Raw genomic sequence first — 20,275 nt, forward strand, 5'->3', positions numbered from 1 at the left:
TGCCCCTTCAGCTTCCAACACCTCCTCTTCCCAGTCTTGTCCCTCTGACCACTCATGGTTGTCCCGCCACCACTGGGCTCTGAGCCTTCTTCCCTTGCTGGTTCCCCAGCTGGTTCCTCCCACTCTGCATCCAACCAGTCCTTGACAACTATTGTCCATTTTGGCTGGGGCTGATGGGAATGGAAGACCAAGAACATCTTGAGGGCCACAGGTTGGCCACCCCTGCTTTAAAAAGGTGGTCAATAAACAGAAAGGCTTTACAAAGCCAAAGTGAGTAAATGAGCAGTAAAATGGCAAATGCAATTCAGTGTAAACAAGTGTAGAATGATGCACTTTGAGGTACACTCATGAGGGTCTGAACTGGTAGCAACTGACCAGGAAGAAGACCTTGGGGCTGTAGCGGATAATTCAATGAAGATGTCAACCTTGTGTGTAGCAGCTGTGAAAAAGGCAAATTACATGCTAGGGATCATTAGGAAAGGTATTGAAAACAAACCTGCTGATATCATAATGGCAGTATACAGATCTATGGTGGGACCACATTTGGAATACCATGTGCACTTCTGGTCACCTCATCTGAAAAAGGATATTGTAGAGATGGAAAAGGTTCAGAAAAGTGCAATCAAAATGATCAAAGGGGATGAGGAAAAGCTTCAGCTTTTGGGGACATTTTTGTTTAGAGAAAAGGCAAATAAGAGGTGATATGATAGAAATTTATAAAATTATGCATGGCATGGAAAAAGTGGTTAGAGAAATTTCTCTCTCTCCCTCCTAACACCAGAACTTGTGGACATCCAATGAAGCTAAATGTTGCAATATTCAGGACAGACAAAAAAAGTAGTTTTTCCACACAGTGTATAATTTAAGTATGGAATTTGCTCCCACAAGAGGCAATGATGGCTACGAACTTGGACGGCTTTAAAAGAGTAGCCCATGGAGGATAAGGCTACCACTGGCTATTAACTCCAGGGGGCTATTACATCCGCTTTTGGAGGCAGTATGCTTCTGAATACCAGCTGAGTTCTGAACTGCAGGGGACGAGAGTGCTCTTGCACTCGGGTTCTGTGCATGGGCTTCCCATAGGCATGTGGTTGGCAGCAGTGAGAACAGGATGCTGGACTTGATGGTCACTGGCCTGGTCAAGCAGGTTCTTCTTGTGTTCCTTCAGTGATTGGATGGGGTAATTGTGTATTTGATAACTACTTTTGCACATGCCCCAAGACAAATATGTTTAAGTTGACTGATGGCCAACCCTCTGGAGGGCTTCACACGCCAGAGTGGGAGTGATGAAAGTATGAAAGTGGACATGGCCAAAGTTTTTAAAAGGGGTGTGACTATTTCTTTTCTAAGTAGAAATAGGGGTGAAAAATACCTTTTGGCATCAGGGAATCACAGCAGAGGGGGGAGTGCAGTGTAATCTTTTTTTAAAATTAAAATTATGACAAATTGGGGAATCACATCAGGGCACCTATGAAAGCTGGGAGATTTCTTTTAAAAGTAATAATTAAAATGTCTTTAAAAAAATCAAAATGGACAAAAATTGGAGACTCCTTGTGCAGCGACAACAAAACCTTTTGGCATCATAGTGAGGGACTTATAGTTTGTTTTTGTTTTGTTTTTAAAACGAATATATATATATATTTAAAGATACATTATTAGGAAGCCACAGAAAACTTATGGGGGTGGGCACAACTATAGCCCACTGGTTAGCAACCACTGTCACAGAGGGAGACCACAACTGAGGGCTTATCCAGACTTCGATTTAGCCCACCGCTTTCCTCTGGGGAAACCCGTTGTTTAGCACTGAAGGAGCAAATGGCAATTGGGTTTTCCACAGATTGCAGTTTGTTCCAGTTTATCACTAAAGAGTGAGTTTTCTAGGGGGAAGTTGTGGGGCAAAGGCAAAACTGCTTGGACCTCTGCTTTCTAGGCGGAAGTGTATCCAAGCCCTCAGATGAGAGGGCAAATAGCTACAGCTGCCTGCCTGCTAATGGCTCACAAGAAAGATCTCTGGTGATGACTAACTATGGGGAAAAGGGTGCTTTGCACACAAAGATAGTGCAAAGCAGCCTGTCTCCACAAGGCAGATTTACGTGAATGAACTTGAGCTCATTGATAGCACTTCTCTGCATATAACCTTTACAGCATAGGACCTCAGCATAGGACTCCAGACACAAACAGACTCCATTCCCAAAACTGGGGGTGCCAAAACAGAGCATCACACAAGTAAGCAAGGGAAAGGGGAACACCTGTTATCATGTATAACTGCTACAACTGTTTCCCTTGTCTCGCCCAGCCACTTTGCCATGAGTGAATACTGTGTCTTGCACAAACTGTTTTTGCTCTAGCACTCTTCTCCCTTAACTGTGGGGAGCAGTAATCTCCACAAAGGAGAAAGATTCACTCCCACATGCAGGTAAGCTCTCTGTTGGCAAACACCATTATCACTGGGCAGAGGCTCAAGAGGTCTTTTGCCTTGCAGGATCACAGCCCAGATGCACGGAGCAGAACAAACCGCCCTTGTGCACACAGTTTCACTACTATGGATTTGGATTTGATATCCCGCCTTTCACTCCCCTTCAGGAGTCTCAAAGCGGCTAACAATCTCCTTTCCCTTCCTCCCCCACAACAAACACTCTGTGAGGTGAGTGGGGCTGAGAGACTTCAAAGAAGTGTGACTGGCCCAAGGTCACCCAGCAGCTGCATGTGGGGGAGCGGAGACGCGAACCCGGTTACCCAGATTACGTGACTACCGCTCTTAACCACTACACCACACTGGCTCTCTGCAAGGGGGAGCTATATGCCTGTATTGTTTTTCTCAGGTCCGCGCTTAGATAGCACCACTCATTCTCTCGGCATCATAATCACCTGCTGTGCAACTAGATTCAAGGACTACATGCTCCAGCTGCTGACCATTGCTCATTGTCCTCTTTCTGTCTTCCCGGGCTCTCTGCAGGCCACTGTCCCAAAGGTAGAGAGGTCCACCCCACACCTCGACAAGCCCATCCTGGTGATCAGCAGCAATGACCCAGATATTGTTGACTGTTCTTTCATGTTAACATATGTGTGCTAGGCAGGCTCCTGTATCCTGGAAAACAGACAGCTATGCAACAGGTGGAGTTGTTTCTACCGTGGAGCTGGTGCCATAACGTCCTGGCCTGCCACTGTCCAAGGCACAAGAACCTTACTAGAGTGCCTGGCTGGCATTCCACACATTTGACTTCCCTTTCAGAATCTCCTGCCTCCTGGATACTGTTCCATAAAGGATTTCAGTTTTGCGACATGTGTTGCTTCTTTGCTGAAGGTGGTGGATATGGGTCTCCCCCACCCCGATCACCCCATTTCCCTGGGGTCTGTCAGATTGCACAAGTGGGATTGGTGCTGGGGGTGTATTTTGCAGTTACTGGGTTAGGAAAGCGAAGGATGGGTATAATGCAGAAGAGATCAGGAAGGGCATTGAAGCCTTCTAGGATGCTACATGACAGGGTTGGCATATGAGGCAGCATTGGGTGGGAGATGGCCACATCAGATGAAAGAGTGGGCCAAAAGGCAATTGCTCTATTCGGGGACAAGGGTATTGGTTCATGCAGTGCTGCTCCTGTTTGTATGGAGACCCAACATCCCTCCTGTTTTCTAGCATGAGGGTGGGGTGTGTGTGTCTTGATTTGAATCATGGTCTTCACTATGCAAAACATGAGCCATTCTGTGCAGATAGTTCCTAATGCATCCCCTGTGCTTGTGGGGGTGGGGGGGGAGGCAGGGGACGGGACAAAGACCTCATGCAGTGACTGAGCTCTGCTGTAACCAACTGGCTAGGGAGCTGCCTTGCAGAGTTTTCAGCTCCCTCTCTTTTACTCCTGAGATGACTGTCTGCCCTCCTTAAAAAGGTAAAGGGACCCCTGACCATTAGGTCCAGTCGTGACAGACTCTGGGGTTGCGGCGCTCATCTCGCTTTATTAGCCGAGGGAGCCGGCGTACAGCTTCCGGGTCATGTGGCCAGCATGACTAAGCTGCTTCTGGCAAACCAGAGCAGTGCACGGAAACGCTGTTTACCTTCCCGCCAGAGCGGTACCTATTTATCTACTTGTGCTTTTGAACTGCTAGGTGGGTAGAAGCTGGGACTGAACAACGGGAGCTCACCCTGTCATGGGAATTCGAACCTATGTTCAGTGCTGTGCAGTGAGCCATTGGAGGCTGCTGCTCTCCGTGTGTGTCTTTGGCTGCCTTGGTTGCCTGTCCTGGTTCCTCCCCTTAGCTATTTGGCAAAAAAAACTTTTTCCTTTCTCTGGGTAGGTCTCAAAATCTTTGATTCAGGAGCTCTCTCTCTCTCTCTCTCTTTCTGTGTTCGTGTGTTTGTGTGTTTTCTCTGCAGTCATTCTGCCCAGGGCGTTATGTGGGTGTGTTTTCTCCTTCTCTTTCTTTGTGCTTTGTAGCTAAAACAGTGTATGTGAATGGTATAAGGGGATTTGAACCCCTGACCGTGAGGTTGCCTTGGGACTGCCTGTAACAGGGTTACAAGCTGTGGGCTTTTTTTGTGTCTTGTTCTCGTGGTGATGTAAGAGTGTGTGCCAGGGTGGGCTGGGATTTCTACATTGCCATTAGCTCCTTGTATGGGGGGGGTCATGTGGGCACTGGTGGCAGTACAGTCCCCAATTGTGGCCCAGAGTGGCTGGGGTATAAATAATAAATTGTTGTTGTTGTTAGGCTGTGGTGGTGTTTCCTGGGACACTGTGGGAGTGTCTATCATTCTAATGCATCTTTAATATTTTTTGTATGTATGTTCCCTTTTTCTCCTGGCCATGCAGCAGAGGTGTATTTCTGGCCCTGGCATAATTTGAGGGCTCTGTTAGACACAATTAAGAAGAGCTCAGGTTACAATGACAGGTAGAAAGACCTTTCTATGAGAGCAAGTTACTGTATTTGGTGGGTTATTTTGTCCATTTCTGCACTGTGGAACTATATGTGGCCTCTGCAGAATGCCACAAAAGTCCTGACAGTTTCTGAATCAGAGGTCCAATCCAGCTTCAATTTGGGGTTGAACTGGAAGGATACGTCCTTGGGCATTTAAAGATGCTGCCATGAACCCAGAGATAAATAGTAGCTTCAGTGAATACTTAGACTTCAAAAACAACTTTGTTGCCAATGTCAGCAAACTACTCTGCATAGAGTGAACTCTCTTGTGAAGTTAGCTTTTGCATCATCAGAAACCTGAACATGTGCCAAAACTGCAATAACAAAAACCTCTCACTGTTACTGTTTATAAAGACAAATCAGCTAATTGAACAGTACCACACTGAAATCACTTTTGAAAACGAAAAGACAGTTGTTAACTAACAAGGAACTGGTTTGTGGCATTATGGTCATGCATGTCCTCCTGGTGTAATAACTGTATAAGTTTGGCCGAATATCTAATGGTAAATTAGTGATTGCATTGCCACCAGATGGAAATATAATAATAGCATAAAGCCACCGAATAACTGTAAAGGGCAGAACAATAAAACCAAAATTAGCCAGAGGCAAAAAGGATTTAAAACTGTTAGATCAAACAGCAATTATAAACTTCTAAAAAGCCTGGGAAGATAAAAAGGTCTTCATCTGGCACTAAAAAGTGCAGTGCTTGAATCTGGCAAACCTCTGTGAGATCATGTGAACTCCAGAGATGGGGTGCTAGCACTGAAAAAGCCCTACACATGCATCAAAATGAATTGGGAACTAGGTGGGGGAATGGTGAGGTGACAGAAAGCACTCCACCTCTTTAGCCTGAGGATAGAGAACACCATTTTTAAAAAGTGCTTCTTTAAAAACTAGCATATAAACCTTGCTTGTTGCGCTGGTTTTATGAATGCAGGAGCCCTGCTGGAAAGACGCAAGGCTCTTTCTAGTACAGCATTCTTTTTCCAACTGTAGTCAACCAGACAGTTCTGGGCATTCAGGCAAAAGTTCTATTGTTGTTTGCCTACCCTCCAAGAACTGATATTCAAAGGAATGTCGTCTCTGAATTGGGAAGCTTGGTTTAGTAATTGTGGCTAGTGCCTGTTCAAGGACCTGCCTCCCATGAAAATATCTAATCCCATTTTAAATAAATGAAGTTGATATGCTTTTAAACATTATAATCTTAATTCTTTATGTGTGTCTGTGTGGTTTTAAAAAAAACTTTTTGTTTCAGATTTCTAGTATGTTGCCTCCAGGCTGTCTTTGTAAGGCAACTAGCAAACTAAATAAAAATAAAAATTAATAATAAGAAAATTATTTTAGGAGATCTGCTATCCAATAGTGTCAACTGTGCAAAGAGGTTGCCCCAGCTGCAAACTTAGTGGGTGGATACAGGCAACTGATATGGAAATTGTATCTGCAATATGGGTGTAATAATGCTGACCTACTTTCGAGGAGTGTAACAAGAATCACAATGTACATGGAGTGCTTGGAACACTATAAAGTGCAACACAAGTACTAAATATTATCATTATTGCAACAGATTTTTAACCTGTGCTTTCTGAAAGACAGCCTTCTGAAAGACAGCTATATTCACAAAAGTTAGTGCCAATTCTGTTTTCTATCTGTTGTGGGGGTGGGTTTGAGAGGGGATGGGCAAATGTAAGGTGCAAAATTCCCACTTGAAGGTGAGGGTGAGGAAAGGAAACAGGAGGAAATATATTACGGGTTAGACTTGAGAATTGAACTTTAGTAAGAGTATATGGTGGAGAGGGTTAAGTCTCCTGCCTCCTAGAGACAAGAAAAGGAGGCACAAATTTTCATTTCATCTCATTGCCGTTTAATTGTAAAGACGTGTGGAAATTAAAAATGCTGGAAGCTAATCCCTGCAAATTCATTATAACCACTGTGGTTTGTGGATATCTGTAGCTAGCCACAATCCACAGGCCAAGAGGAGCTGTATTAAATCAATATGAACATGGTTCCCCCGCCGCCTTTTGGCTTTTTTATGTCTGTTTTGCCAACGAAGTGTCATACGGGTGCAATCCACATACCTATCGAAACCAATGAGCACAATTCCATAGATTTTAATGGATCTGGAGTATACCTAGCAAAATTAAAGCGTGAGATGCGTTTGGTTTTGTTGATAGCCCGCAGGGTTTATGTAATAGGGCACACAAGACGGAGGAGCGGGCGTGTGAGGTTGGAAGGAGAGAATAAATCTGGGAGCCGATCAGATTCGGGGACCGCCCGATCGCCGAGATGGAATGCATCTCCTGAATTAATACGACGACCCCGACCTCCCGGCCAGAGAGCTCGGCTTTTAATTCTGCAAAATCCAATTTGTGCGCCTGCAATTGAGATGGATGGTGCTCTTTAAATCAGTGTCTGCTATTTTGTGGGTGGGGGGTGGGCAAGTGGAGGCGGGAGGAGAACGTGTGTTCGCCCTGTGCTGCGCCGCAGCCCGACTCCCTGCCTCACTCGCCCTGTCTCTCGATTTTGGTAAGAGCCTGCTTCAGGCTTACGCATCTCAGCGCGGCGAGGTGTCGTGTGTGCTTTTGCAGCGTGCGGCGCGGCTGCCGTACCTGGGAGACGGGGGCCCTGAGGTGTGGGAAGTGTGCAGAGCGTCCGTGTGTGTGTTTTGTGTGTGCGCGCCCTGCCTGGGTGTGGCTTAGGCTTGGGACGTGTGCCTCCCCCTCGCATTGCCACAGAGACACTTCTATGCCTTGAAATAAACGTGCCGAGATTCCAGGCTGGCTCCGAGGAGTTCCTGGTGGAGATGGCTTTGCGGGGTGTGTGTGTGCGGTGGGGGGAAAGAATATATATATATTTTTAAAGGGCAGCATGTCGCTTTAAGAAGTGCCATTGGGTGGCTGCGTCTTTAAGAGGGAAGAGGCGGCGGAAAGAAAACTACCTTGAGGTATGGGGCTGGCCTATGCTAATTGCGGGGGCGGTGCCAGGATGAATGGAAGGAGGTGAGGGCGGTGCTGCTTTACAGGGGAGGAAGGACCCATGCATTCAAGGCCTGTCTCTTTAAGGAATCAGTTGATACCATTCCGTGAGAGAGGGAAGGGGGGATCTAGCCCCCCCTCTCCTCTCCATCGGGACACTACCATTCCCGTTGCTGGGGAGGCGAGGCGGCCCCGATGGCTTGGAGAAGTCAAAGTCTGCCCGTGAGTGAGGAGGGGACGTTCCATTGATTGGGTGGGCCGGGGGGGGGGTTGGGGGAAAGCGCGCGCGCGCGATAGGCTGCTTCATTCGCGGGGGGGGGGGCGCAAGAGAAGGAGGGAGGCCGAGGGGCGATGGGCGGTACCATGTGGGAGAGGGGGAGGAGGAGAAGGAGGGAGGCTGGCTGGCTGGCTGGCGGACAATGGAGCCTGTGTGTGTTTGCGGGAAAGGAGCGAGTTCGCCGTCGCCGGGGGGAGACGCTGCGCCGCCGCCGCCTCCTGCCCGGGGCTGAGAGGTGCCCCCCGGCCGGGCCAGGCCCCTCCGCCCTTGGTGGGCAAGAGCGGTGAGCGTGCGGAGGGAGGCGGGCAGGAGGATCCTCCGCATGGTGCCAGCGGCACCCGTGGAAACTGCGGGCCGTGGGGAGGCGGGCTGTGCGCGCGCGTGTGTTGAGGTGGTGCTGGGGGGGGGGCGACGCGGCGAGAGGACGAGGGGCCGCCGGGTAACCGCCATCCCGCCTGCCTGTTCGGGGGAAAGTTTCGGAGTTTGGGGGCTGGTCGAAAAACCTGGCGCGGGCGGGCGCGGGGAGCGTGAGGTGGGGGCGCGGGCGGGAGGGAGAGAGGCGGGAGGGGTCGGCGCTTGGCAAAGCAAGGCGGGGGTGGGGGCGGCTCCGACTAGTCGCCCGAGGCGGGCGGGCGGGGGGGGCGGGTTGGAAGGAGAGCCGTGGAGGAGGCCGGAGGGAGGAGGCGTGTCCATCGCATGAGGGGAAGAACAAACGGCCGGGGGGGGGGAGAGAAACCTTGAGTCTGGGAAAAGGGGGGCGGGTGGGCTATCTGTGTACACGGAGTAGTATGTGGATGCGCTTGGGTGTGTGTGTGGATGGTGTGCGTGTTGTGGCAAGGCGGGTGTCTGGGCAGGAGATGCCAGCCCTCTGGGGCGGGGGGGGGGCTTCGTGCGTCTCTGTGGGTAACGGAGGAAGGCAGCCTGGGTTACGGAGTGAGCCTGGGAATTTGGGGGTAAGGAACGCTTCACACTCCCCCACCCCCGTTTTCCTTCTCCCCGTTCCAGTTAAATAAGGGGATTTGCTATTGTGGGTCGCCGCTGAAAGGGGGAGGATTTTGCAGATGCTTCTGGAGGTGAGGAGCTGCTTTAGGCTTTGAGGTGGGGGGGGGGGGAGGAGAGGGACGGAGTGTTTGTTTGTGTCTTCTGGGCTACCTAGGCAGTCGCCATGGGCCTTAGGGGACAGTTCAGAAGAATAAAAGTGCAAGGGCATAAGAAAACGGTTTGTGGATCCAGTGCATGGAAATGGGGTGGCCGTAGGCGACCCTCCGCAAGGCTGTTAAGAAAGTCAGGTGTGCAGAGCTGTTTAAGAGGTCTTTCTGTACATGATCAGAGAGCATAGTGCTCCCCCTCCCAACAATGCTCGTCAGAGGGATTGTGAACTAGATGCCCAGTCTGCAAGGAGTACTATTCCACATTGCTAGTTAAAGGGAGCTGTAGATCTTGGGGGGGGGGGGGGATAAAAATCAGGGGCTTGATAATTTCTCCTGAAGTGCTGTGAATATTGATCAGTCCCTGTTTGCTTAATTGCATGCGTAGGTAGATGGTGCAAATCTGTTGAGGTTATCTCCACCCTGGAAATTTACACATTCAGTCATTTTTTAGTTCTGTAGTTAGAACCACATACAGATTAGATCATACTATGCATTGGTCTTAAAGTAATAGACTAATTGCTCTTACATTCCAAAACCATTTTTGTAAATGGGGAGACAGACATTTTCCTAAGTTTTGACCTGTGATATGTAGAATTAGTACAGAGTTTCAAAGCTGAATTGGGTAGGAGAGGCCACACAATTCAGTAGGGCCTTTTTCTCCTAGCCTTTCTTGAGTCTGGTCTTTAGGTCACTTGAATGTTGATGTAGCATTGAAGGGGTAGTATACAAAGAGAACTTGGTTTTTTCCTGAAATGCTAAATACTCTGGTGTGCTATCTTAACTTCAGATTGTCAATCTTTGCGTTCAGTTTATCCTACCTCCCTGTTTGCTACTTTTTTCTTACTAAACTAATGCTCCATTTAAATAAACAACAGAGTAGGCTGACTAAAATGCAGTCCATCAACTTGTGTTAAGAGGAGAGGAAAAAAATGTCTATTTTGGTTCGCACTGAAACTTGAGTTATTTTAATGTGTTGTAAAATGGTGGCGAGGTAGAAAACATTTGTGTAAAAGTAGTTAAAAGAAAAGCACATTGGAGTATAGCAGCGTGGGCACATCATATCATCCACAAATATCACTTGCTTCCATTCAGCTTTATTTTTAATTCATATATTCAAGTGTACACAGTCTGTAGTCATTGCAGCGATTCCTGGAGGGGTAGTTCCTCAGTACTTTCTATCTGAGGGGAACTGAGGGCACTTCCACAAATGAAGCTAAGAACTTCATTTATATATCACGTTGAATACTGTTGTCTAAGAAATGCTTTTAAATGGCATGTATGTTCTCATTATTATGACTCTTCCATTCAGCTTACAGATGAAATGAAATTTAGCCAGTTGGTTGGAATAGTGTGATGAATGTGAACTAGTTTTCCTCAAAACTACCTGGTAGATTTTTGGTCCATAAACCAAATTTGGAATGTAAAACTAATTCAACATACTGTACATTTATTTCCTACTTGAAATAAACTTGATTTTGCTTAGCTTGAGGTAGGGCTCAGCAACCTGGTCAATGTGTGCTGGGGGGGGGGGGATCCAGGAGAAGAGCTGCAGCTAGTTTACACTGATTTACATTTATCTAAAGCGTGTCACTTGACATATTCTTTTGGTGTCAAGTTAGATGTTGCATTTATGAGTCATGTGCATTAAAATATGGTGAACATGGACTATCTTTATTGAACTTGGAAGATGTTGCACTTTTAAATAATGATGCTCAGGATTTTTGTTGTTCTCACTTTTGGTTTTAAGCCAAATAAGAGTGACCTGGGACCTCATCTGGGTGTGTGTGTGTGTGTGTGTGTGTGTGAGAGAGAGAGAGAGAGAGAGAGAGAAGTGAAATGGTTGCTGATAAGAGGGAGTTGCCAAACTAATACTAGTCATGTTGCTTTCTTAGCTGAGCAGTAGCATCTCATTTTGACTAGAGGAAGTAAAAACTTTTTTGTTTCTGCACTTCCCAATCCCTCCAGGTAACAGTGAGCAGCTGAATTGAGGCATGGTGTTACCCTTAATGGGTGCTCCACAGCCTAGCAGTTCGAAAGCACAAATGGCCAGTAGATAAATAGGTACTGCTCCGGCGGGAAGGTAAATGGCGTTTCCGTGCACTGCTCTGGTTCGCCAGAAGCGGCTTAGTCATGCTAGCCACATGACCCGGAAGCTGTACGCTGGCTCCCTTGGCTAGTAAAGCGAGACGAGTGTCGCAACCCCAGAGTCGTCCACGACTGGACCTAATGGTCAGGGGTCTCTTTACCTTTACCACAGCCTACTGTGCTTTCATCTGACAGCATTCTATAGGCTATCTAATTATTATAGTTGTGCCCTTGACCTTTAAAAAGCGATTGGTTAAATAGTTTACAAGTATGTGTAAGCATTAATCTTTTTAGAACAAAAAAGATACTTCAGTAATCAACAAGTTTGAGGCTTCTAATTTCAAAAACAAAGGAGTTCAGTTTGTCAGGGGCATACGAACTTTGTGTGGCCACCCAAAAAGTTGTGGCTTCCAAACATTATCACCATGCCCTTGCTTCAAGTGATGGGGTCCCTTGCTTAGAGCTAAGGAGAGGCCTTAAGGATTCGTGGAAGGGGCCTGAGAACATCTCCAAAGCACTCTGCAGCTGCTGAGACAAATCTCCCACTTCTTCATAAGCTCCAAGCTTGAGAATTGGATTTGTGTTCTTGGCATTTGATTTTTGTGTGCAAGTTGTTTATTTTTGAATATTTATATCTCATGTTTTGGGTTAAAAGAGCCCCCTGAAGAGCTTACAATATATTAAAAACATAAAGTATTGTAATAAAATAGTATTAAAACCCAGCAATAAATCATTTGTAGCAGTAGGATGCAAAGTTAAAAAATTCCAAAAACCAGGTTAAAATAAGATATTGATCATCTATCTAAAGATTATGAGAGTGTGACCCAACTAGTTTTCCAGGGGAAGGTAGCCTTGACACCACTTCTGAAAAGGCCCTGTCCTATCCCCACCAATCATCCTACCATCCATGGCTCTGAATGGAAAGGACATGGAGCAGGGGATCTGATGATTATCCTAAATGTTGGGAAGACTTGTGTGGGTGGATGTGTTCCATTAAATAACCTGGCTGCAAACTATTTTGAGCTTCATAGGTAATTGTGCCAGGTTACTAACAACCTTAAATTGTGCCAGGTTACTAATTGGAAGCCATGTGAGCCACAATAGCTTCCAGTTAATTTCCTGACATAGTAACAGAGTGAATTGAGTTAAATTAGTAAGGAACAAGGCCTATACAACTTCATATATTTCCTAAATCTGATGTGTATACCTTGTTGATTTACAACTAGAATATTATCTACAGTGGTTCATTATTACAACCAGGCCTCCTTTCATTGACTTTGTCACATTGTGTAAATTTCATAGAATCATAGAATCATAGAATCATAGAGTTGGAAGAGACCACAAGGGCCATCGAGTCCAACCCCCTGCCAAGCAGGAAACACCATCAGAGCACTCCTGACATATGGTTGTCAAGCCTCTGCTTAAAGACCTCCAAAGTAGGAGACTCCACTACACTCCTTGGCAGCAAATTCCACTGTCGAACAGCTCTTACTGTCAGGAAGTTCTTCCTAATGTTTAGGTGGAATCTTCTTTCTTGTAGTTTGGATCCATTGCTCCGTGTCCGCTTCTCCGGAGCAGCAGAAAACAACCTTTCTCCCTCCTCTATGTGACATCCTTTTATATATTTGAACATGGCTATCATATCACCCCCTTAACCTCCTCTTCTCCAGGCTAAACATGCCCAGCTCCCTTAGCCGTTCCTCATAAGGCATCGTTTCCAGGCCTTTGACCATTTTGGTTGCCCTCCTCTGGACACGTTCCAGTTTGTCAGTGTCCTTCTTGAATTGTGGTGCCCAGAACTGGACACAGTACTCCAGGTGTGGTCTGACCAGAGCAGAATAAAAGGTAAAGGTAAAGGTACCCCTGCCCGAACTGGCCAGTCTTGACAGACTCTGGGGTTTGTGCGCCCATCTCACTCAAGAGGCCGGGGGCCAGCGCTGTCCGGAGACACTTCCGGGTCACGTGGCCAGCGTGACAAAGCTGCATCTGGCGAGCCAGCGCAGCACACGGAACGCCGTTTACCTTCCCGCTGGTAAGCGGTCCCTATTTATCTACTTGCACCCGGGGGTGCTTTCGAACTGCTAGGTTGGCAGGCGCTGGGACCGAGCAGCGGGAGCGCACCCCGCCGCGGGGATTCGAACCGCCGACCTTTCGATCGGCAAGCCCTAGGCGCTGAGGCTTTAACCCACAGCGCCACCCGCGTCCCCGACCAGAGCAGAATACAGTGGCACTATTACTTCCCTTGATCTAGATGCTATACTCCTATTGATGCAGCCCAGAATTGCATTGGCTTTTTTAGCTGCCGCGTCACACTGTTGGCTCATGTCAAGTTTGTGGTCAACCAAGACTCCTAGATCCTTTTTGCATGCTTTAGTTTGTTTTTCATCTATACAGAGACCATTCAATATAGGTTGTGTCTTACAACCAACTCCTATAACAGTTTGAGTCTTGCACAAGACAGTGCAGTCTTGTAGTATCTACTCAGAAGTAAATCCCATTGCATTCAAAGGCATTTACTCCCCAGCAGCTGAGTCTAGGATTGCAGCCTAAGTGTGGGAATCTGCACACTGGGCATTTTTTTCTTTTCTTCTTTTTTCCAGTATTGCTCCTTTCTGTTTCATTCTGCCTTGGGCTAGCTCCACCCTCCTAAAAACAAAAAAATACAATATTTGATAGTAACTGGACAGACAAGGGAAACTTATTTTCACCAGGTGAACATAAGCTTGTGTTTTGTGCAAGTATTCATATCTGATAAATGAGCAAATCATTTCTTCATTTACATAGAGAAGAATCCTTTAACTTGCTGTATCTGGAAGATACATTGATTTGCTTTAGTGATTAAGACTGCAATCCTAATGTTAGGGGAGGAGCAAAATCCAAAGGAGATTCAACTGCCTTAATTGAAAATCCTGCGAGTTGAGCTAGCAGGATGAAAGTGAGAGTGGTGGAAGGCCTTTGGGTTCTTCCGTCCATTTCCTGCTATGTTTTTCTGTTTTGACATTTCCCTTTCCATTTTTACTAGAGGGAGTGGAAGAAGAGATTTAAACATGTTCAGAAGTGTTACTTAAATAAATAAACAAACCTGGTTTGGGTGTGTGACAGGAGACTGGGAGGACTCAGGATCCCAGCTCCTTCCTTCCGTATTCCTTCTTGGACCATCCAGTGTTGGATGTTGGTTGGGCCAGGGTGCTGGAAGACTCATTGCAGTTAAATAAGAAGGCCTCAACATTGGATCTCTCACTCTCATGTTGGAGAGGTAGATCTGATCTTTCCTAAAGCCCCTCAGATGCCCTCCAAGAGACCATAGTATTGCAGTCTGAACTATAGGACAAGCATGTGGATAATACATAACTGAATATTAATCTAATTATTTAAGAGAAGTATACATACGTACGCACACACACATTTCAATACCATCCTTTATCCTGGTTGTATATTAAGGCAGTGTATAATCAAATTATATTGTAGTATGAGAAACAACTAGAAGATGATATCAAATAGAACCCCTAAAAGCAGAACTACAAAGAAAGCCAATTTAAATGTTTGGTTGAGTAAAACTTTTGCCTGGTGCTGAAAAGAGTGCAGCATAGGTGCCATGCCAAACCACTTTAGGGACGACATTCCATAAATGGGGTGCCAATGCTGAAAAAGCAAACTCCTTTGCGATTGTGTAAGAAAAGAAGAAGAGCCCTTTAGCATCAGTTCAAAGGCCTGTCTAATCCAGCATCTGATTTCTCACAGTGGCCAACTAAATGCCTCCCAGAGTCCCAAAAGTAGGATATGAACAGAAAAGCACTCTCTGCTCTTCTGATACTGGTATTCAGTGGCTTGCTGCCTCTGATCCTGGAGCTCATAAGTAGCCGTCATGATTAGTAACCCTTGGGAGACAAATTCATGGCAGATAAAACTAATTAAAACTCTTAATACATCTTGTTGCAGTGAATTCCAAAGTTTAACTCTGCTTTGTGAAGAAGTCTTTTTTTTTTTTTTGTCCTGAATCTCCCAGCTCTCAGCTTCATTGGATGACCCTTGCTTTTAGTATTATGAGAGAAGAAGGAAAAAACTTCTCTCTATTCACTTCCTCTACTTGGTGCTTAATTTTATTACACTTTTATCATGCCTGCCTTACTCTTCCACCACTCCACTACCAATTGGATTCAAATGTTGTAGCTGTTCCTTATAGGTGTCTTGCTGTAGCGCTCTGGTAATTTTTGTGGCTCTTTTCTTCACCTTGCCCAACTCTACAATATCTTCCTTGAGATGCAGCGACAAGAGTTGTACAGAGTTTGCCAAATGTGGTCACACCATAAATTTCTGGAAAGGTACCACAGTATTGGCAGCTTTCTTTTCAATCCCTTTCCCACTGACCCCTAACATGCCTTCACCACTGGGGGCATCTGGAGAAGGGCTTCAGCAGAATTCTCAAGGCACTGGCAGGTTGGTGTGGGAATAGGTGTCATTCTGGTGTGCTGTGTGAAATGGATCTTGGCTGCCACTTTTTATACCAGCTTTAGTAACGACCTGTTCATGTAAAGTATAACTCAGTGGTATTAGGCAACGCTTTTACAATTGCGTGCAATTCACGGAAAAGTTCTCTTGGGCTTTTATCCTGGAACAGCCAACCTGCAGTTGCAGTACTTCAAAAAAATGAAGACAGAAATAAAACTATATAGTAGCAGCTATTAAACAAAAAACTTTTTTTTTTAAAAAAAGACAGCTGTGCTAAATAAGCAGCTGGCCAAATTTTCAAGCATCATCGTTTTGTGGAATATTGAAAATATTTGACCATGGTCAAATAATACATAGTCAATTGACTGTTGACTAGTTAGTTAAGTAATGTGCCAATCTCACCTATGTGTTTGAAGAGAAGGGGTTTGTTTTCTGGTCTGTGTAAGAGACTTTTTGGTGAGAGCTGATGTTTGCCTGCTGGAGGTGATGGTGCTCAGAGTGGGTCTACCCATGATTTTTTGATATGGGCTTGTTTGAAGCTGTCAGGATTTTGAAAAGTAGAGAGTATTATTTTATATTATTTTATCTATTTTAAAGGGATGGTCAGTGAGAGAGGCCAGTTTCCCTTTCATTTACTTGTGTGTCCCTCATGAGAGGAGTTGAATTTCTGCTGTGTGGACCTCTTAGGTACAGTGGTGCCCCGCAAGACGAATGCCTTGCAAGACGGAAAACCCGCTAGATGAAAGGGTTTTCCGTTTTTGAACTGCTTCGCAAGACGATTTTCCCTATGGGCTTGCTTTGCAAGACGAAAACGTCTTGCGAGTGTTCCGATTTTTTCCCACTCCCCCCCTTTTCTAAGCCGCTAAACCGCTAATAGCCTTTTAGCCGCTAATCCGCTAAGCCTTTAATAGCTACTAAGCCTTTAATAGCCGCTAAACCGCTAATAGCGCTAATCCGCTAAGCCGCTAATAGGGTTGCTTCGCAAGACGAAAAAACCGCTAGACGAAGAGACTGGCAGAACGGATTAATTTCGTCTTGTGAGGCACCACTGTATTTTTTTTATTAAGTGGTCTATAAGTTAAGTTAAATAAAATAAATATTCCTTTCAGTGAAGAGGATTGAAAGATGTAGAGGAGTGTTGGCTTGCTTGGGCGAGGGAAGTACAGTTGAAGCCTCCTTCATAATTATTTTGTGGTAGTTTAAGGTTTTCTGGATGATATTGACCTGTTGAACAGGCCCTCCTTTAAGAGACTGCTGGGGAGGACCTTTTCTATGATAGCTCCAGGATCACTCCCTTTGAAGGCATGTTCCTTTTGTGAAAATGTTTTGAGAAAGCTTCTTTCCAGGAGCTGAATTATTTTTTCCTAGCAGAAGTTACTAGTCTTTTATGGTTTTTTTTTTTTTGGGGGGGGGTCCTGATTGAAACTACTGTATATTGACATCTCTTCAAAGAAACTGCCTATAGGGAGCCATAACATCACTGCTCATGTTGAATGGTCCATCATCCTCTGCGGAGGATGATAAATCTCTTGGCCCTACTGGTGGAACATGGATATGTCTCCACAGTTATGCTGGACTTTAGAATTACATGGAGCAGAGTAAGGAAAAGGGAACATTATTGCACCCTTCTCTATATCTAGAAAGGATTATTTGGGTTTGTCTCTTTGTTCCTTGGCTTCCAAAGTGCTCTTAGTGCACGAACAAGCTCTAGATACCTATTTTGTATTTATATCCCACTTTATTTCCCTAACCCTACATGGTTTCACAGATATAGTTAAGTGGAGAAACAGTTATTGGCTGATTGAGGTGGGTTGTTGAACAGAGTCGCAATCCTACTCTGAATCAAACAACTTCTCCACAGTGGCTATCAGGGGGAAGCGGGATCATTCTAGAAGTTAGGCTGGACTACAGATGGTGCTGTGTGCACCTTGGGCTTCTTCATGAGTAGGAATCATCTCTGATTTCTGCAAATCTGGGCTGGGGCTGAAGGCCAAAGTGCAGGAACAGCCCCGCACCTGAGCTTCATTTATATTTGCAGGTCTGAAGAGCAGGGGATTTTTCTTGACCTTGCATAGAGAAGAGGAGAAAAGTCTTGGTGACCAAGTTGGCTAGACCAGCTAAGATTTCTAGACTTCGGGTTGCACATGGATGTTTTCTCCTCTCCCCACCTTAAGCAATATTCTTCTTTTGTGGTTTCCATAAACTGGAAAGTGGAGGAGATAATTGGAGCTCCAGAGAGAGGAGAGTCTGTGAACCCAGGGCAGAGCCCTAAGAGCCAAACCATGGTTTAGCCATACTATCAGAACCAGGCCATATGTGAGGCTTAGATACCCGTGTGGCCAAGATTACAGCATGAAATGTTGCTTAGATTACATTGCTTCCCTTTACGGTGAGAGTGCTTGCATTTTATTTTAGCCAAAGCAAGTTTTCCTGTGGTTGTGAATAAAACTTATGTACAAAAAGCTTAGAAATGGGAGATGGTAATGGCAGAACATCTAGTAGCTGAAGGTGGTGCTTTTTAAACAGTGTAGCACAGGGCTTGGCAGCTGAAACTTTGTGCTGTTGTCTAGGAATCTGAAATTACCACTTCCCTTAAATTCCTTACCAAAAAATAAAAGTAAAAGTCTATATTCTTGATCTTTATTACATGAGTGTGACAAAGTTAACCTAAGTCCCAGTTAGGAAAACGGTTTTCTTGATCACAGAACCATAAGCAAAATAGTGATACTTCAGGATTCAGCTGCTGTGAAAAGAAACTTTGACTCTACTGTTTATACAGCTCTAAACATCTGTAGTGATCCATAGCTTTTACGTTCAGTAGAGATACCTACTACATTCCTGTATCCTTTTCTCCTAGACAACTAAATGCTGGACGTGTTCGTGAGACGAACTGCTCAAAGATACCCAGAACTGATGCTGTACTTTGTTTAATATTCCGATCATGGTAAGATCACACTTTTCTTCCTTATAGAATTTTATATCTTGACTTGTAGTTCTCTGTTTCCAAAGAACCTTCATTTGCATGCTAATCTGTTAGAAATGCACTGTGTTTTGTCTTCAGTTGCTATGTTTTAGGATAACATTGATATTTGCTGAGAAACATGGTGTGCTCTAATGTGTCGCTCACTAGTGCCTGTGGAGTTAGTACTACAAATGGGGGGTGCACATTTGGCTGGTTTTTCTGTTATCAAAGCTTGCATTGTACCCGGTGGTACATGTAGAAGACCCCAGATTCTGCCTGTAGCATCTCCAGATTTAAAATAACCAGGGAAAGACCTTCTCCTTGAGGATCTAGTGTGTCTTTCAGTTGTAATAGATGGCACTGTCTAGTGAACCAGTAGTTTGAACTGATATAAAGCAGCTTTGTATGTTCTTATGTGAGACAGTGGCCTGGTTTGCACAACAATCCGGTAAGCCAAACTATGGTGTACTGGGACTGTGTGAATGTATAGGAGCTCACAGCCAATTTGCTGTTCCCTGGTCCTTTTTTGCTCCTGTGCCACACAGAAATTAAGCAGAAATTAAGCAGAAATCTGCTGTTGGCTCCAGCCCTTTGATAATGAGGAGAAAATATAACCATGAGCCTGGGTTCAGGTGACACACTAAGCCAAACTTTGGCTTAGCTCAACATGCCATGAGACCAGGGAGCAGTAAAGTGCCTGCAAGATCCCCTCTAGGAGTCTGCATGCTTGCATGGTCCCTGCTAAGCCATATTTCAGATTACAGTGTCATGCAAACCAGTGCAGTGTTACATACTTGCTCTTTTAATTTTAATCAGGGATGGGCAACCTGTGGCCCTCCAAAACTTTTGTTGGACCAGCCATGACCATTGGCTGTGCCAGCAGCATCTGAAGAGCAATAGGTTCCCCATCCCAGTTTTAGAATATAGCTTGTTCTTATGGTTACAGGAAAGCCCACTATTAGGCCAGTTTAAGAAGTCAGTTCTTACATAATCCAAAAGAGGATATTTATTATGGTACTGCTTATAATTAACATATCAGCTATAGGTATGAAGGAACTTTCTGATTTCAAATTCTACTTACGGATTTTCAGACATTCTTACACTGCTCTTTTACAGTGGTGCCTCGCAAGACGAAAAGAATCCATTCTGTGATTCTCTTCGTCTAGCGGTTTTTTCGTCTTGCGAAGCAAGCCCATTGACGGATTAGCGCTATTAGCGGCTTTTAGTGGCTTATCTGCTGATCGGATCAGCTGATAAGCGGCTTAGCGGCTTAGAAAAAGGGGGGGGGAACCAGCAGGAACTCGCAAGACATTGTCGTCTTGCGAAGCAAGCCCATAGGAAATTTGTTTTGCAAAGCACCTCCAAAACGGAAAACTCTTTCGTCTAGCGAGTTTTCCGTCTTGCGAGGCATTCGTCTTGCGGGGCACCACTGTACTGCTGTTCACCTGTAATTTAAACAGGCACACTA

At 45.4% G+C, this 20,275-nt stretch overlaps 1 protein-coding gene across 4 annotated transcripts in view; it reads left to right on the forward strand.

Moving 5' to 3' along the window:
* BCL9 (BCL9 transcription coactivator) overlaps positions 1–20,275 on the forward strand; it is a 96,680-nt gene that overhangs the window by 50,976 nt on the left and 25,429 nt on the right. The window contains exons 1-2 of one of the 4 annotated variants that reach the window (XM_082220713.1): positions 7,743–7,852; positions 18,703–18,789. The gene's annotated coding sequence lies outside the window, so the exon portion shown is untranslated. Of the gene's footprint in view, positions 1–7,742; positions 7,853–7,939; positions 8,106–8,276; positions 8,444–18,702; positions 18,790–20,275 lie in introns of those variants that run through there. The other 3 variants (XM_082220711.1, XM_082220710.1, XM_082220712.1) reach the window with 3 other exon arrangements.

Source organism: Podarcis vaucheri (genome assembly GCF_965113315.1).
Source record: "Podarcis vaucheri genome assembly, chromosome: 4".
Lineage (NCBI taxonomy): Eukaryota > Metazoa > Chordata > Lepidosauria > Squamata > Lacertidae > Podarcis > Podarcis vaucheri.